Source organism: Otolemur garnettii, unplaced genomic scaffold, assembly GCF_000181295.1.
Source record: "Otolemur garnettii isolate 467f Iridium unplaced genomic scaffold, OtoGar3 scaffold00083, whole genome shotgun sequence".
Classification (NCBI taxonomy): domain Eukaryota; kingdom Metazoa; phylum Chordata; class Mammalia; order Primates; family Galagidae; genus Otolemur; species Otolemur garnettii.
The window spans coordinates 4,246,558-4,261,085 of NW_003852478.1; the positions used below are offsets into that span (position 1 = coordinate 4,246,558).

General features: G+C 41.6%; 1 protein-coding gene and 1 non-coding gene across 3 annotated transcripts in view; one reads left to right on the top strand and one right to left on the bottom strand.

The window, feature by feature from the left end:
• Positions 1–14,528, bottom strand: part of CORIN (corin, serine peptidase) — a 257,752-nt gene that overhangs the window by 118,437 nt on the left and 124,787 nt on the right. The window lies entirely within an intron of this gene.
• Positions 6,526–6,632, top strand: LOC111726860. The gene has a single exon (XR_002774541.1). It is a non-coding gene; the product is annotated as a U6 spliceosomal RNA (small nuclear RNA).

Here is a 14,528-nt window from a genome sequence, read left to right on the forward strand (position 1 = left end):
GAGCCGAAGGCTGTGTTTCAATGATACTTTTTTCTTTCTTTTTTTTTTTTCTTTACCCAAACACAGGCTTCAGGCTGTATTTAGCCCACAGGCTATAGTTTGCTGACCATTGATCCAAAATACATTGGCATATTTTTTAGGTACAAGAAGAACAATGGGTCTAATTTTAAAACAATAAATCTGTCTGTTTTCTAATGCCAGTATGGGGGGGGGGAGGAAGACAGGAGAACTAGAGACCTCAATAGAATGAAATGTAAATGTTGGGGGTCAGGGGTCCCCATTCCCCAACTGCACTAGAAAGTTCAACTGGGGTGCTGACACATCAGAAGCAAAAGTAGGCAGAAAACTTGAGAAACAGAAGCAGCACAGACAACGGGATAGAAAGTAAGAAACTTTGCCCAGGTTTTGGTATAACTCCTTGAGATTTTGTTGAAGAATAAAGAGAAAGCTTAGAGCACTTCCAGAGAGAATTGGAAGTGGGTCCCTCCCATGAATGAGAAGAGAAGAGGGGGAGACACACAGAGGGGAACAGAGGTATAAACACCCCCTTTCTCTCCTTTGAGATTGTCTGCACTCCTTCCTTGGTCTCTCTGCTCCTCACGCACCATTGTCCTTTCCTATTGGTCATTGATTTCCTAGGATACCTCAGACCCACATACCTTCCCCTTTGAGGGGCGGAGAGAACTGCTGAGTGCTGAGCCAGCGTTCCCATGGCATTTCCATGGCCCCCCAGACTTCCTTATCCAGCAGGCCAGGCTTTTCTCCCATCCCCTTAAAGCCCCTTTCTTTGCCCCTTGTCAGTAAATGTTGCTATTGTGACTATCATATAAAATGGGGTTTAATGAAGATTAATCTTGGCTGCAAGTTGATTTTGTTCTTTAGTAGTAATTAGGTCAATGTAAACAAGAAGCACAATCAAAGGAGATTTCTCAAAGAATTAGAATTTAAAATTATCTTGGCTACGTAAAAACTGGCGAAGAGAACTAAAATAGCAGTGAACAAAGTGAAACAATAACTAAAGCAGGAAACATAAGGGGGGAAATAACCGTACTCTAAGAAAGGCCCAGATATTGCTATCAAAATCTACTGATTACCACAAACGGAAAACATGGCATTATCTATAAAGGATTAAACATCATACTTACTACAACAGTCACCAATATCATAACTCATCTGAGGAATTACTGAGAATAAAACATTCTCCTGGCAAGCCTGGAAATCTCTTGTAGCAATGATCTCTTAAAATCAGAATCAACGAGCATGGTCATGGAGCCAGGAATAATCTACCAGAAATCTCAGAAATGTATCTATCTGATGTGTAAAATCATGAGCTCCTAATAATACTGGTCTCATGATCATAAACATCATGCTTTTCAAACACAAAAAGAAAGATCTTGTGGATGAAGTCATTCAAATGCTTTTTCCTATCTGTTAAGGATGAATGTGAAGAAGTGTCCATGTGGCAATAGGAGACAGTGACAAATTCATGGTTCCTAAGAAATATGACAGATTGGGATGGGTTGGCCAAGGCATATGGTCCAAGCTTCCTCTCGGGAGGCTCTGAGAGCAGCCTAGACTTTGCATCTGTTTGGCATGAGGCATCCTCCTTGAAGAGAAAGGAAAGAGATGACTTGTCAACATCTGAATTTAAGGGAGCTGTTCAAATTGTCATTTGACATACTCAATTGAGCTGAATGGAGCACTCTATTTTCCCTAATGTTTATGTTGCTCCCTAGTAGTGAATTGGTTGTTTAAAAGGCACATCTACACTTGGAAGCCCAGAAGAGTAACAGGATGATCTATGATTGGAATTAGGTTCCTCGCATTGTGCCAACTTGTGTCCAACATCTGCTCCTTGTACACAGTGACTCATTCAGAGTCTTCGGGGCTTAGAGCAAACAGCTATGAACTTCCAATATTTGATTTCCCCCTGGGCTTTCACACACCTAAACTTCAGTTTCATCTCATGAGTGGGGAAGAAAAAAGGAGCAAAGTAAAACTCTCTCGACCAACAGACGAGAGACTGAGTTATAACCATGGAAGTTTAATGTATACGACTTCTGCAAATCAAAGAGTCTGAATCAAAATAATGGTGACAGCCCAGAGAATTTAAACATTGTGTTCTCTATCAGGACACAATTAGAACTGTTCATTTAGTATCACAGTAGTACTGCCATTTCTTATACTTTTTAATTTATATTTTAACAGTAAAGAAAAATTGTAACTTAGTGTTCAAAGTATTACATAATGATCCCGTACAATGTTAAATCACACAGAATATTGTTTTTTATGTATACATATCTACATAAATCCTTTCTCTACTCATGTCTCTTCACTTACAATGCAATTATAATTCAGAGCTAATTATTATAGCTATGGGAAATTTTTCAGTTTTAAAATATAATAGGTTTTGTTTTCATGCATCAACTTCAAAAAAATATCGATGCTTTACAAATATTACTAAAAACTCAATGAAAATAAAGCCACTTTCACATTGTTAAAAATGAAATGCTCACTGAAAAAATAATGCGTTCGAAAAAATACATTTATTACGTCCATTTCAAGGGAAAGCAGACAAATGTTTGTTAGTTGTAACTGAAGTGACAAAAAAAAATGTCTACAGGAAGAGTACTCTGAAAATCAGAACTAAAGTATATGTTAAAAATGTAAATTGTCAGGACCCCAAAGATGGTCCACCTCTTGAAGAAGAGACATCGTGTTTAATTTGCTTAAAGGAAAATAACATTTTATGTTGAAACTCAGAACTCTGTGAAGTATAGATTTTTCTCATTTATTTTCCATTGTAATGTCCTTCAGGGTTTTCCCAGCAACAATGCAAACCAGTCTGTATTCAGGAAAAAAACTTCCCTCTCACCCAGAGCTTTGACCAGGTCACCACTGCCCGACAGTGGCCTCCCCATTGCTCTCCTTATCAAGTGCAGACCCCTGGATCTTCGCTTCAAAGGCCTCCTCCAGTCTTCTCAGCTTTAGTTTCCACGCTGACCAGTTTGTATTCTTCTGGCCAAGAAATCCTTCATTCAGTCCTTGACTCGCTGCCCCAGTCACTCCCCACACCAGCTCAGACCATTTCAGCACCAATTCCGCCCTGACAGTGTGATTCAACCTCAACTTCCTAGGTTAAATATCCGACCGCTTTTGTTTGCCTGTTTTTATTTTTAAATCTAATGATATTTACTCTTTCCAAACTGATTATAAAATGGGACCAGGGCCCCCGTAATAAATTTCTTGAGTATTTTAGTCATTTGTGTTCTCTCTGATTAGACCTATATGAGGGGTAGCATAGAGTGAGAAAAAGTACCCACGTCACATTTAAAGACAGGGGAAAAAGAGACACCCCATTACATCAGACGGGTGCTGGTTGTGGAGATTTCAGTTATGCCTTCAGGGACCGGACAGGACAGGAAGAAATCGGAAGGCCAGGTACAGACAGCCCATGTCACACCACTGCAGTGACAAACTGGCTGTGAAGGAGGAATAGAGATTGGATCCGAAGGGGACAATGGGCAGCAAACAAGCACAGAATCCCACGTAGGAACAAAAATTAACCAGAGCTCAGCCTGCCAGGCAAAACCCAGGCCACCAGGAGTGCGGAATACCAAAAGGGACACACACCATCGCGACACAGGCACTGTCTCACTAGACTAAGCTTCCAAGGTCCACTTCCTTTTCTGCAATCAACATTATGCTCAGGCTGTTGATTTTGTTGCTCCGGACACGAGTGGCCAATGAGACTCCAGGTTACCGTGGGAAAAGCTGAGTAACTCAGTACCCGGATTTTCTTCCTTGCTAAGGGCACCTTCCTTCATTCTCTCATTCCAAAATACATTTGGTATCAAGGGTATTTTGTCAGGAAATATCCTAAAATAACGATCCTCAGTTTCTTTATGAGTAAAATAAGGATGATAGTATAGCTATTAGGTTGTGTTGAGAATTCAGTGAGACAGCAAATATAAAGCACTTAGCAGTAATTGGCACCCAGCCTGCATACGATAAAAGTGAGCTTTTATTACTATTGCTGTATTACCAGAGGAACCTTATTTTTAGCAGATGACAGCTGCTATTATAACCTAACTTGATCTATAAACTAGTAAAATTTAACTTTTATACTAAACATTGTTTATATGCCTTTTCCAACTTCCCTATATAATACAATCAACTACATTTTCAATTTTCCTGAGTACCACATACCTACCTCCCTTCTAATTCTCCTGAGACCAGGAGGGTGCTGCCTGTTTCATAATCAGCACCACAGGGGAAAAAACACAAGAGAGGAAGGAAAAATACTCCAGTAGAAGATTTATATTCCTTCACCTGCTGCGCAGCTGAAAGGTGAATCTGCTGAGTCCCTGCCTGCACCTCCTGTGGGTCCCAGAGGAGGACCAGTGTCATCAGAACTGCTTTTGCAACCTGCGCTGTGAGTGTCCTGAGGTTTTGTTCTCTTCCTGTACCCTCACTTTGCACTTCAAATCCCCTCCATAAGTTCACCTACTCCTTTAGTAAAGGCTAGGGACCCCCAAGTTCTCATCTCATTGGGGTTCAGACCTCTCTCCTCAATTTCAGGGATCTACAACCGACTGACACAGCCAGGAAACTTACATATCCCAGTGGCTCTTCCTACCAAGCTGCTGTCCCCCTGTGGTCTCTCCTTTTGGCAAATGCTACAACTACTACCTTCTACCTCCCCCACCCCAAGACCCTGCAGGCATCAGCCCTGCTACCTTTTTACACTCCCAAGTGCATCACCAAATTCTCCTCATATGAGTCCTTGGAAACAGGGATGTTTGTCTCATCTGCTCCTAAACCTCAGTGCTTAAAACAATCCCTCCCACACGCTGACCCTCCTGTACATTTGCTATGTATATGGATGACGTGGAGTTTCTGTTTCACAACCATCTGAATGAAGGAGTGAAGGAATTTCTTTGAGCTGCATTATCAGAAAACAGGAAAAGTATAAAAATAATTCTCCATTACTTCCAACTTTCTAAGAATTTGTTCTTATAAATAAGAATATTGAATCAAGGTCAAGAGCAGTGGATCATGCCTGTCATCCTAGCACTCTGGGAGACCAAGGTGGGTGAACAGCTTGAGCTTAGGGGTTCAAGACCAGCCTGAGCAAGAGCAAGACCCTGTCTCTAACTAAAAATAGAAAAATCGGGGGTGGCCCGTGGCTCAAAGGGGTAGGGCACTGGCCCCATATGCTGGAGGTGGTGGGTTCAAACCCAGCCCCAGCCAAAAACTGCAAAAATAAAAATAAAATAAATAAATAAAAATAAATTTTAAAAAAAGAGTAAAAATCTAGTTTAAAAATAAATAAATAAATAAATAAAAATAGAAAAATTGGCTGGATGGGGTGACACATACCTGTAGTCCCAGCTACTTGGGAGGCTGACACAAGTGGATTACTCAAGTTCAGGAGTTTGAGGTTGCTGTGAGCTACAAATGTACAGCCCTCTAGCCAGAGCAAAAGAACCAGACTCTGTCTCAAAAGAAGAGAATATTGAATCCTATGAAATAGTTTTGTTGTCTATCACAATAATATATTATTTGCTTTGCTATCACGTTCAAATCTGCTGGGTTTTGAGTTTCACAGTTGAACAAGAAGTTTACAGTCTTCATATTTTATCCTTTACAAATCTGTAAAACTCCTCTATTCCAGTTCTACTTAGCAGGGGGCTTCTGAAATGCCAAAATGAGAAAATTGGAAACAGATTAACAAGCCCAAAGAATAATATTTCACAAAATCCTATGGAGTAAAAAGCCAGATCCCGTGGGGCTGCCCACTAGGTGTCAGGCAATTTCAGAAAACATTAACCCCTCAGGTCTATCTGCTATTGGTGAACAGAAATGACTTGTCAGATGTTCCCCAAGACACACGAGTGGTCAACTTCACTTTCCATGTAAAACATTCTTTCTTTTCCTTCTGAATTGACCATAGTAGAACAGGATTCTGAAGGACAGATGTGCATTCTTGCTAGAAAGTACATGGCCTGGCCTTTACTTTGTGTCAAGTCTCCAGTCACATCAACTGGCATTGCTTTGCCTCATAAAAATAGCAAAAATGTGCTTCAAATAACAGAAGTCATGTCTGCATCTGTATATGACTTGCAGAATAAAGCACTTCATGAAATAAAAATATTTTGAGGCTCTTTTATTTTTATCCCTACTATTATATACTGAGCAGATCTGAGCATTACATGTTTTCTTCAATTAGCAGTCTGCCAGTGGGCAGATTTATTTTTGGTGCGAAGTCTTAGCCTAGATTAAGCCATACATTTCTGAGATCTTGTTTGAGATGCCTGAGAGCAAACTTTCAAACTTCTTCTCCAGGTCGATATTGGTAGTTATGAATTAAATAACCACCTTTTGGTCCTATGTTGAGATTTATTTGAACTGTCAACCATGAAAAGAAAATAGGAACATTACCATGAGGAAGAAAAGACAGACAAGAGGACTGGGGTATGTTCAGGTCATTACTGGTTAATCTATCAAAAATGATAAGGTTAAGTGCTCACTTCAGCAGCACATATACTAAAATTGGAATGATACAGAGAAGATTAGCATGGCCCCTGTGCAAGGATGACACCCAAATTCGTGAAGCATTCCATATTTAAAAAAAAAATCATAAGGTTAATGAATGGTATTTGCTTTATATATGCAATCATCTACTATATATGCAAACATCTACTCTCTGTATAAAATAAATCTTCTTTTGTGAGCCTAATCCTATAATCTGTATTTGTTTGGTGTTACAAAGGATGATTTTTAAATAAGTAGTTTTGACATAGAACCACCGTTGTATGCTAATTTTGCATACTATCAAGTTAAATATACACAGAAATGTTCTTTTCTCCGTTTAAGATGTTTACACTATGTTTTATGACAGTGACATTCTAGGTCTTTGACACTCTAATAGGCCCAGATCCAAATGGGTTTAAATCACAGCTCTGCCAAGCCTGACCTCTATAACCTTAAGCAAAATAATTAAGTTCTCTAACTATTGGTTCCCTTATAAACAAAAGGGAAGTGTCTCAGTTCAAATTGCTATAGCAGAATACCACAGACTGAGCGGCTGAGACAACAGACATGTGTTTCTCACAGTTCTGGGAGCTGGAAGTCTGAGATAGGCAGCCAGCATGGTGACCGTCTCACGGAGGGCCTCTTCCTGGTTGGGCCCTCACATGATGGTCTTTGATGCACAGGACAGGGGTACGAGCTGAGCACAAAAGCAGTCCAATTTCTCTTCTCATAAGAACATTAAACCTGCTGGGTGCCATGGCTCACGCCTGCCATTCTAACACTATGGGAGGTCAAAACAGGCAGACTGCTTGAGCTCAGGAGCTGGGGAATATCCTAAGCAAGAGTGACACCCCATCTCTACTAAAAATAGAAAAAATAGCCAGGCTTTGCAGTGGGTGCCTATAGACCCTGCTACTCAGGAGGCTGAGGCAGGAGGATCTCCTGAGCCGAGAGTTTGAGGTTGCTGTGAGCCATGACACCACAGCACTCTAACTAGGACAAACCCATCATGGGAGCTCCACCCTCATGACCACATCTAAATCAAATTACCTCCCAATATCATCCCCTCAGGGTTAGGGTTTCAACACATAAATTTTGGGGGCACACGAACAAGCAGCTCATTACAGGAAGAATAACCACAATCCCCACAGTGCTGCTGGGAGGAATAACAAGATAATGTCTCTGAAGTGCTCAGCACAGCTCCCGGCATATAATAAACACTCAGCAAGTGTGACGTATTGTTATTATTACACACTATTGTTAAAACACCATTGGGTTGGAAAGTCTGGCCATCATTTCCTCAGGTTTTTTTTTGTTTTTGTAATTCTGCAACTACCTTAACCATATTCACCAGAGTGAAGCTTAGCTTAAAATTACTTGATTTTCTTTCTTTCTACAAATCTTTAATCAAAATACCATTTCCACAGACTTCAGCAGCCACTAACATTTAGCAACCCCCTCTGACAACCACTCAGCACTTCTCTATTCTTGATATTGATCAGAGTACACATGTTATAACACAGCAGCATGGACTGAGCCGCTTAGCAAACACGTATCTCTCACTTGTGTATCTGTGTGTGTGTTTCTTGTAATAACTCGTACATGTGTGCATGTATTTGTTATATTACTTCCGCCACTTTGCCCCCTTGTCACCTTGCATTCACATATACGTTGTACTGCACATATAGATTACTACCAAGAAGCTGAACTAGGATCATACCCAGATCTGTTTGATCCTAGAATATCCATCTTCTAACTATAGAACGTGTTTCCTTAACAGTAAACAAAGGCTTTCCAAGGGAACATACAGGCAGCAATACGAATCAGCTCCCATACCTCTAAATTCTTTCTTTCCTATCATTGTCATTTGAGACCACAGGTGCAGTGAAATCATTAGGTTTTTCCCTTCTTAACTCCCCTTTCACAATGTCCCTTTCTTCAGCTGACAAAGGAAAGGCACTCCTTATCCATTCCAAAGCTGCTAGGGCACATAATCCTGGGATATAAAATGTCTGGAGTTCCTAAACATGCAGACAATTCAAAATCCCTTCCATTGAGCTGTCTTCTTCTCCCCGCCGATGCTGTGGGGTCAGATACCATTCCTGAGGGAGACCCCTTGAAGGGCAGCATTAAAAGAGCCCTGATGAATGAATGTGTGTGACACAGGACTGAGGCTTGTTTCACAAATTTGTGTTAAGCCATTGTATTATGTCTGTCTATGTCTCTACCCAAATATCCATCTTAAAATTTCAAGTAAAGGGCGAGCGCAGTGGCTCATGCCTGTAATCCTAGCACTCTGGTAGCCAAGGCAAGTGGATTGCTTGAGCTCAAGAGTTCGAGACCACCTTGAGCAAAAGTGAGACCCTGTCTTCAAAAGTAGCCAGGCATTGTGGCAGGAGCCGATAGTCCCAGCTACTCAGGAGGCTGAGGCAAAAGAATCACTTGAGCCCAAGAGTTATCTGTGGACTGTGATGCCACAGCACTCTACCAGGGGTGACAAAGTGAGACTCTGTCTAAATAAATAAATTGATTAATTTAATTTAATTTGAAGTGAAAAGTGAGATTTTAAGATTTAGCCCCAGTTAAGGTGAACTAAAAATGTTCTGCCTCATCTCCCTCTGTGTTGATAACTGAAAATCGTGGACAGAATACATAAAGCAACCACCTGTGGAATCCAAAAGGTAAAGACTAGCAGGCGCACCGGGAAGGGAAATCAAAACCTAGAGAAAGAATAATAGGGAAGGGAGTTTTCTGCTGCTTTTCATTTTCTGCTTGTTTTCCAATACAGAAGAAAGGTAGCAAGATCAGAGGACAGAACAGCAGGCTTGAGCAAAAAGAAATATCTCCTCCCTGGTCAGAGGAGCGGGATGAGCAGGGAGGGGGGCTTCCTATGGCCCCAGAGTGGGGGAAACCCATGAGCCATCTCCTCCCCTGAGGGGGGCCCTGGTCCTGAAGCTGTACTCATACTTTCTCAGAAATGGAGAATGTGAATGGTTCTACGCACTGGATAACAAATTCGTTTGCAAGCAAAGTGCTTTCCAACTCTGCACTTTCAAAAATGGAAGGAGAATCTAAACAAGTTGTCATCTAGTCATTAAAAGTAATCATAATAATAGATTATTACTGTGGATTCTTGACACTAAACTGAGAAGCTGTTTAAAGAACTGGCTGCCATTATTACAACAAAACTCCTTCTATTCTCACATCTTCAATTATAGGAATAAGTTTTCAAAGCACTACTATCTAGAAGAAAAAAAATTTCAAAAATATTTCAAAGATTACAGCACCAACATACTTTACCATACTGCCTCCCCAATAAGAACTTAGCTCATTTTGCTTAAATGTGTGCAGAGGCTCAGACACAAAATAAACATATGGATTGAGCAGACGAGAGTGGAGAATTCAAATTACTTTCCAATTGCTGAGCTCAATGGAATTGCTGTTATGAAGTCTGCAGCGCTATTTGGCTTAATGAAGTCGCCATTTCAGAAGCGATTCACAGATTTTGATGTGATGATTCTGAATCGTGTATCAGTTTCAGTGGGTGGTCCAGAGTTTAAACTCTAAGATGTCTGAATTAGTAGACAACTGCCATGTCATTGTAGCTCAATTCCCAAGGAGACCTCTTTGAACTTACAGAACTATGTCAACTAAAAAGAAATAGTATCCTATCCTGGGAATTTGGAGGAGACAAATATGAAACTTAGAACAAAGCATTTCTCCTAGGCGAAAGAACGAGAAGCAGCAGTTTTTTCATCTACTTGGTTCTATAAGGATGTGTCCACTATGATTAAATTGATCACCATGGAGGGACATAAAACTGACAGAATTAAAATAGACGATGTTTTGAATTATTCAGGATGTGAATAACAGGCATTCTTGTTGGCATGATCAAAACTGATTCTTGACCAAAATAGGCTTAGAGACTATGATTGCATGAATTAAAAACAAATCAGACTTCTGTATTGTTGATTAAAATGCCCATATTTTATTGTAATCTGCAAGACCACATATTGTGAGACATAATATTGAACAAAATCCAGATGTCCTTGTCTCCAGCCACTGAGCAACATAACACTGGTAAGAAGCACAAGGATCGATCTATGACTGAGGCGTCATCTGCTAAGCCAAGAGCTGACTTATAAAGAGAGTGAGAAGAGCAAATGGGAATGCGGAAAGGAAATCTCTGCATTTCTGTTTTAGGAACCATTATGCCACCTCAAGCCAAGCAGTATTTGTCAAACATAGAAATCTAACCTTAAATGATCTATAAACAAGAATTACAGAGCCCAAAGAGAACAGGTAGCACCAGCTGGACGCAGTGGCTGCTCACACCTGTCATCTCAGCACTCTGGAAGGCTGAGGCAGGTGCATTGCTTGAGCTCAGGAGTTGGAGACCAGCCTGAGCAAGAGTGACACCTGGTCTGTACTAAAAATAGAGAAAACCTAGCTGGGCATGGTGGCTGGTGCCTATAGTCACAGCTACTCCAGAGGCTAAGGCAAGAGGGCTGCTTGAACCCAGGAGTGTGAGGTTGCTGTGAGCTATGATGATTCCACAGCACTCTATCCAGGATGACAGAGTGACACTTGGTCCCAACAACAACAACAACAGCAACAAAAAGAAAAGGTAGTATTTAGGCTCAGCAAGAAATCTATTTTCTCTGACACTGCTTCTTTGTGCTGGGACTGTGGCATAGCAAAGTCAAAAACAAGCCTGTGTTCTCACAGAAAAACAATGGAAATCTACAAGATGAGCATTTCTCGTGGTCATAGACCAAATGAAATTATGGGGACTTTAAATGATCAAAAAAGCTTCCACTTGCAATTCATAACACAATGAAATTCAAGTACTAGAAAAGTTGATCATGGAGTTTAGATTCCATAAGAATTCTTTCATATCTTCAGTTCCATCACGACCCATATGACACCGATAAGGATAGTTACGTACTTTCTCTTCCTCACCTGACTTTTCATGCCTCTCCCTAACACGTCCCAGGTGACAGCCCTTTGGGGAGGTGCTGGCAGCAGATAATAATAGCTGAGAAGGGATATCCGAGGCAAGAACACAGCAGGCAAATGCAACAGAGTAGCCACAGCACAGAGAGCAGAAAGGAAAGCATTAGAAGACACGCCAGGGGGTAATGGGGACTAGAAAACGCAAAGCAGAATGTCTGCTGCACAACTCCAGGAGGCACTATTCAGAGTTGCACCGTTGGTGTTCCCAGCATTGTGCAATGAAGCAGGACTGGGAGCTTTTGTGTGGACAGTAATGGCAAGCCTTTACAAAACCTGGAAAGGAGAGATGTGGAAGTTTAACAGAGCCTTTTCACTGCTGAGTGGAGAACAGCCTGCAGGAGCCAGGGAGGCAATAAGGAGCCAAAAATGAGACTGAAAGAACAATCCAGGCTTAGTTGGGGTGAACTGGGCCAGGTGGCGGTCACGGAGGTGGGGAGCCCAGGTTGGATCAAGTATGTGTAGTTCAGTGGAGTCGCTAGGATTTGCTGACAGATCAGAGACAGAGTCAAGGGTGACCCAAGGATTTTGGTAGAAACAACCAAAAGAATGAAGTTGTTGTTTACTAAGACAGAAAAGGCTGGGAGAGGAGCTTACGGGGCACTATCAGACCTATTTTGTACATGTTTGTTTGACATGCCTTTTAGGTGCTCCAGTGGAAATAAACCAAAGGCAGACCTTCTGTGAGTGTGTGTGTGTGTGTGTGTGTGTGTGTGTGCGCACATGCCATGAGCCTACAGACGCATGGAGGGCCAGTGTCAGAGAAAGAGATGAAGGTTCAAAACTCACATTTGTAGTTGTCAGTGTTGCTGTGGTATTTCAAGCCACAGTCTGAATTAGGTCACCAAGAGGGGAGATCCAAGGACCAAGCACCTGGGGCACTCCCATGTCCAGAGGTGAGAGAAATAAGGAGAGAATACGAAAGCAGACGGAAAATAAATGGTCAAAGGCAAAGCAAAGACCCCTGAGGAGATGGGAAGAGCTTCCCAGGGAAAGAGTGATCAAATGCAGCAAACACTGCCGGCTGGAGGTCAAGAACTGCTGAGAACCACTGAGGGATGTGGCCATGAGGACAGAGGCCCCTGGAGATGTGGGGAAAGTAGCTTTGCTTGAGAGGTGGAAGCAAAGGATATGGGTCAGAAGCTTAGGGAAGTGAAATACAGATTTCAGAATTGCGTTTATATGACCATAAGCAGGTATGAGATGGGGGGAGGGCATATAAAACATTCAGAAAAGAAGGTTGAAAGTAGAATCCTAGGGAACATCGACATTTAAGGGGTTAGTAGAGAAAAGGAAAGGAGACTGGATGTGTTCAGAGTGGCTGAAGCAGGTCAAAACAGAGCCGTGTTCGGACACCAGAAGCAAAGACATAAGACTTCCCCGGCAGGGTGTAGCCAAGCACACACCTTCTCCTTCATGATCCCACATCTCTTCTCTTACAGGACTTTGTGCTTATGGGTGATAGGAGATACTATCAGCTTCAAAACCTGAAGGAAAGAAGTGCCCGCCCCAGCGCCCTCACCCCTCCACTGGGCTAATTCTGAGCTGTACATAGATCCCAGATTTCCCCTGGGATTAAGCTCCAGATGTCTATGAGAGTCGCTCCTTTAATAAGGGACTCATTACTGGTTCCCCTTCCCTGAATCTCTCCCCAGTCCCTGTCCTCTACCCTGCCTATGTCCCATGCCTTCCCCAAATATATCATTTGAACTCAACTCTTTGTCCCCAGGTCTACATCTGGGCCTCTCTCTCCATTGGTCATTAGTCTCTCTCTCTTTCCATTCCTATTAATTCTCTGGAAATATGTACATCTTCCTTTTCCAATGTCTGATAAACCGCCTGGTACACAGAATACTCTAACTAAATGTCTCTTGAATTAAACCATTTACATTTGGGCAGCACCCGTAGCTCAGTGGGTAGGGCACCAGCACATACACCCAGGCTGGCAGGTTTGAACCTGGCCCGAGCCAGCTAAACAACAATGACAACTGCAACAAAAAAAATAGCCACGCTTTATGGTGGGCGCCTGTAGTCCCAGCTACTTAGGAGGCTGAGGCAAGAGAATCACTTGAGCCCCAAGAGTTTGAGGTTGCTTTGAGCTATGACGCAACAGCACTCTAACAAGGCCAACATAGTGAAACTCTGTCTTAAAAAAAAAAAGAAAGAAAAGAAATATTTACATTTGCATCATGCATTATGGCTTCCAAATTTCTCTCAAACACATTATCTCACTTAGCTCATTAAGGAGCTCTACCACATAGGTGTAATTAATTCTATTATAAAGTTGAGGAAATAGAGGTTTAAATAGTTTAATAAACATGCTTGAGGCACCACAGTTAATTAGGTAAAACCATCAAGGCTTAAATATAAATCTTCAGATTCTTAAGTTTGTTGCCCTTAATAAATGAACCATTTATATATGGGGAAAAGAAAGAGGTTTATATAATTTAAAATGACAAATGATTTAAACGTATGTATATACGAAAATCTGAGTTTCCAAGAAAAGCACCTGGCTAGCTTTACTGCCTCCTGGTGCTTTCTGTACTCATCTTTCTCTGGACAAACATTGATACCAAGTAGTTAAAGAAACAATATCGCATCACTTCCCCCAGCTGAACCCACTAGTCAACGGGGAAGTTCAGACCATGTTTTACCAAGACACTGAAACTAATTTTGCTGCTAATGTGCTGAACTGGTTGCTATCAGCAACCAAAGCTATAGAAATAAGGTACTGGGGAAAGGAAGAGGGAAATGAAAGGCTAGACAACTAAACGTTCTTTCACGCCATCGAGGTCTCTTTAGACCTACAGAAATACCATTTAAAAAGTCCTTTCCCTGTACGGTTACAGATAAGGTAGAGAGAAGGACCAAGAAGAAAGTTCAGAATGATTGATGGGCCTTGAACTTTAGCCCCCTGAGTTCTCACATCTCAACTATGGAAACACACACTAATGTTTATTTTAAAACCTCTGAAGAAC